The following is a 5,000-nucleotide window of genomic DNA, read 5'->3' as shown; positions in this document are numbered from 1 at the left end:
GACAGGTAAAAAGACATCTAATCAGTAAATAAGACAGATAGAAATAACCATAAAATCAGAAAAAAGGCAGAAAGGGACAGAATGGTTGAGATAAAGAAATTGACAGTGAAACAGGGACAAAGAAACACAGACAGTATGTGAACGTGTTTGCTTATTTCGGTACGTGAGGATATATGAACATAAGTGATGTTTGTGATTATGTACGTGACCCTGTGCACGAGAATGTGTTTGTGTGTATCTACTAATGTGATCAAATTATGTACATACGAGCATAATTGCGAACAAAAACAATTATATTCCTAATTTTGTTTGAATGTCTTTGTGTGTACGTTGTCTCCGACGCAAGTCTTCTTTCCTCCACGATATTACTTTTACTTTAATCCGTCCTTCAGTCTAACTTTGTTTTTCTCATGAATAACACTTTACCCACGGTTTTATCAATGTGTTCTTTGGCCTTTGCAGCGCGCATATTAGACCCTTGTTCATTTTTCTTTTTGAATTTAGACAATGTTGACAGTGTTTTCTTGTATCAATGATTTCACCCAGATTATCTATTTCTTTCTTATATATATCATCACATATTTATATTCATGATCTATTATACTGCCTTATCATGATGAATTGGATAGAATATTTTTCTGTATATATTTTCTGTCTTCTTTGTTTATCAATTATCGTTCATCTAATTTACATGCCTGTCTTATCTACAGAATACGTGAATCTATCCTATTCCCTTTCCGTGACTTATTGTTTTTTGATTTTCATGTCTCCAATTATTTTTGCATTTTTACTTTTCATATTCTATATCATCTTGTGTGGAAGCCGTTTGTATGCATTATTGTGCATGGATTTTTATCCTATTCAGACTCATTTTTTTCTTTTACGTTAATTTCATTTATATACCTATTAACTACAATTGTTTTTGTGAAACTACTGCGCTGGTGGCGCAATCGGAAACATATCAGTCTAACAATTTCTAGTCGTGGGTTCGAGTCCTTCAGTCTAGCTTTGTTTTTCTCATGAATAACACTTTACCCCGGCTGGGGTATTGGCTGCATGTTGTTGTGGCAGAGTAGTATGCAGTTGAAACTTTAGGGTCTATATAGGGCGCCCCTACGGACCAGAGGCATACATCATTTTGTCTGTGATAGAGGAGGACTCTGCTCACAGAGAAATGATGGTAGCGTAATCGGAAACATATTAGTCTAACAATTTCTAGTCGTGGGTTCGAGTCCTGCATTTTAGTTCAATTCCCAGCAGAGGCTGTTACTTATGCCAACAATCCAAGCGCATAGAGCAAAGGCGACTCCTGGCGTAAAGCTCCTCGCCTTCTTTGTGTCCTTATCTCTGAATGTACTCTTTATCAATTTTTGTGTGTACACGTATGTATATGAGAGAAATTCGCTAGTAACAGTGACATCAATCCGATATTTTTCTGACAGTCGCATGCAGGATTCGAACCCACTGCTATCGGCCTCCCGTAAGTGGTCTAAGGCTCTGTGAAGGTGATCTTACGGGAGGCCGATAGCAGTGGGTTCGAATCCTGCATGCGACCGTCAGAAAATTAACGTATGTATATGTATATGACCACATACCTACACCAACTTAATAGATCCATTCTGGGACTGTATCTGAGCACCTGCATTATATTCACTTATTTGTCTATTTGTCTGATTGTTTGTCTGTTTAACTGTTTGTCCATTAGTCCACTTGTTTATTTTGTTCGTGAACGGTTTTGCTCGTGCCTTACTGATTGCTTTCTTGTCCTTGACAGTACTTGTGTATCACATTTGACCCCAAATATTGTTACAGTCACTTTCTAGACTCCGCCATCAACTTATGCATCTCATCACCTTTCTTTTGTTCATATTTACTTTCAGCTTTTCCCTCTCACAAACCCTCCCAAACTCCGCCACCAAATGCTTCAATCTATCCTCCAACTCAACCACAAACGCTCCGTCACCAAATGCTTCAATCTATCCTCCAACTCAACCACAAACGCTCCGTCACCAAATGCTTCAATCTATCCTCCAACTCAACCACAAACGCTCCGTCACCAAATGCTTCAATCTATCCTCCAACTCAACCACAAACGCTCAGTCACCAAATGCTTCAATCTATCCTCCAACTCAACCACAAAAGCTCCGTCACCAAATGCTTCAATCTATCCTCCAACTCAACCACAAACGCTCCGTCACCAAATGCTTCAATCTATCCTCCAACTCAACCACAAACGCTCCTTCACCAAATGCTTCAATCTATCCTCCAACTCAGCCACAAACGCTCCTTCACCAAATGCTTCAATCTATCCTCCAGCTCAACCACAAACGCTCCGTCACCAAATGCTTCAATCTATCCTCCAACTCAACCACAAACGATTCGACACCAAATGCTTCAATCTATCCTCCAACTCAACCACAAACGCTCCGACACCAAATGCTTCAATCTATCCTCCAACTCAACCACAAACGCTCAGTCACCAAATGCTTCAATCTATCCTCCTACTCAACCACAAACGTTCAGTCACCAAATGCTTCAATCTATCCTCCAATTCAACCACAAACGCTCCGTCACCAAATGCTTCAATCTATCCTCCAACTCAACCACAAACGCTCAGTCACCAAATGCTTCAATCTATCCTCCAACTCAACCACAAACGCTCCGTCACCAAATGCTTCAATCATTCCTCCAACTCAACCACAAACGCTCCTTCACCAAATGCTTCGATCTATCCTCCAACTCAATTACAAACGCTCCGTCACCAAATGCTTCGATCTATCCTCCAACTCAACCACAAACGCTCAGTCACCAAATGCTTCAATCTATCCTCCAACTCAACCACAAACGCTCCGTCACCAAATGCTTCAATCTATCCTCCAACTCAACCACAAACGCTCCGTCACCAAATGCTTCAATCTATCCTCCAACTCAACCACAAACGCTCCGTCACCAAATGCTTCAATCTATTCTCCAACTCAACCACAAACGCTCAGTCACCAAATGCTTCAATCTATCCTCCAACTCAACCACAAACGCTCCTTCACCAAATGCTTCAATCTATCCTCCAACTCAACCACAAACGCTCCGTCACCAAATGCTTCAATCTATCCTCCAACTCAACCACAAACGTTCAGTCACCAAATGCTTCAATCTATCCTCCAACTCAACCACAAACGCTCCGACACCAAATGCTTCAATCTATCCTCCAACTCAACCACAAACGCTCCTTCACCAAATGCTTCAATCTATCCTCCTACTCAACCACAAACGTTCAGTCACCAAATGCTTCAATCTATCCTCCAACTCAACCACAAACGCTCCGTCACCAAATGCTTCAATCTATCCTCCTACTCAACCACAAACGTTCAGTCACCAAATGCTTCAATCTATCCTCCAACTCAACCACAAACGCTCCTTCACCAAATGCTTCAATCTATCCTCCAACTCAACCACAAACGCAGTGTCATCTGCAAACAACAAATGGCTCATCTCCCAATTTCTTTCACCCTAAATTTCCAATTCCAACAACATTGCTTGGCGCTCCCGTGCTTCCCTTCCGTACGATCTCATCCGGATAAATGTTGAACAACAACGGCGACATACTACAACCCTGATGCAACCACACTCACTCCTATGACCCTTATCATTATTATTATTATTATTATCATTATTATTATTATTATTATTATTATTATTATTATTATTATTATTATTATTATTATTATTATTATTATTATTATTATTATTATTATTATTATTATTATTATTATTATTATTATTATTATTATTATTATTATTATTATTATTATTATTATTATTATTATTATTATTATTATTATTATTATTATTATTCAACTATACCTATGCATTTATTTATGTATTTTATTTGTTATTTACATTATTATAGTTTTATTTATTAATTTATTATTATTATGATAGGGTAGACAGAAAGGCACTGTGGGAGGTTATGCAGATTTATGGGATAGGAGGAAAGCTTTTGGGAGCTGTCAAGAGTTTTTATGAGAGTAGTAGAGCATGTGTTAGGATTAGAAATGGAGAGAGTGAGTGGTTTGAAGTAAAGGTGGGACTTCGTCAAGGATGCGTTATGTCGCCCTGGCTGTTCAACTTATACATGGATGGGGTGGTGCGAGAGGTGAATGCTAGGGTAGTGAGTCAGGGATTGGAGATGGTTAAAGAAAATGGAGAAAAGTGGGAGGTGAGCCAGCTGTTGTTTTGCGGACGACACTGCGCTTGTGGCAGGGTCAGAGGAGGGATTGAGGAAGCTGGTGGCAGAGTTTGGGAGAGTATGTGATAGAAGAAAGCTAAAGATAAATGTGGGTAAAAGTAAGGTGATGAGATGTACAAGGGGTGAAAATGGCAGTAGACTGGAAGTGAACATTAAGGGAGAGCGACTGGAGGAAGTGGATAGTTTTAGATACTTGGGTGCAAGTGTAGCAGGAAAAGGTGGAGTGAAGGTGGAGGTAGAATGTAGATTGAGAGAAGCGAGTAAATGCCTTGGTGGTTTAAAGAGTGTAATGAGGAATAGACATTTGGGAATGGATGCGAAGAGGAGACTGTATGAAGGAGTGATTGTGCCAACAGCACTGTATGGGGCAGAAACGTGGAACATAAGAGAAGAAGAGAGAAGGAGTTTGAATGTGTTTGAGATGAGGTGTCTGAGAAGTATGGTGGGGGTTACTAGGCTAGATAGAGTGAGAAATGAGGAGGTGAGGAGGAGAACAGGGGAGAAAAAGGATTTGGGAGATAGGGTTGATGAAAGAATATTAGGATGGTTTGGACACATGGAAAGAATGAGTGAAGAAAGACTAGTAAAAGAGGTATGGAAGGCAGATGTGGAGGGAGTGAACATGAGGGGACGTCCTAGGATGAGGTGGATGGATGGGTGAAGGGGGCTTTGGGGAAGAGGGGAATGTCTGTTGAGGAAGGAAGGGAGAGGACGGAAGACAGAGGTGAGTGGAGAATGGTTGTATATGGATGAT

Source organism: Oratosquilla oratoria, chromosome 20 (assembly GCF_046742065.1).
Source record: "Oratosquilla oratoria isolate Oo_2021 chromosome 20, ASM4674206v1, whole genome shotgun sequence".
Classification (NCBI taxonomy): domain Eukaryota; kingdom Metazoa; phylum Arthropoda; class Malacostraca; order Stomatopoda; family Squillidae; genus Oratosquilla; species Oratosquilla oratoria.
The sequence above is the reverse complement of the archived record's forward strand: the minus strand, read 5'-3'. Positions refer to the sequence as shown.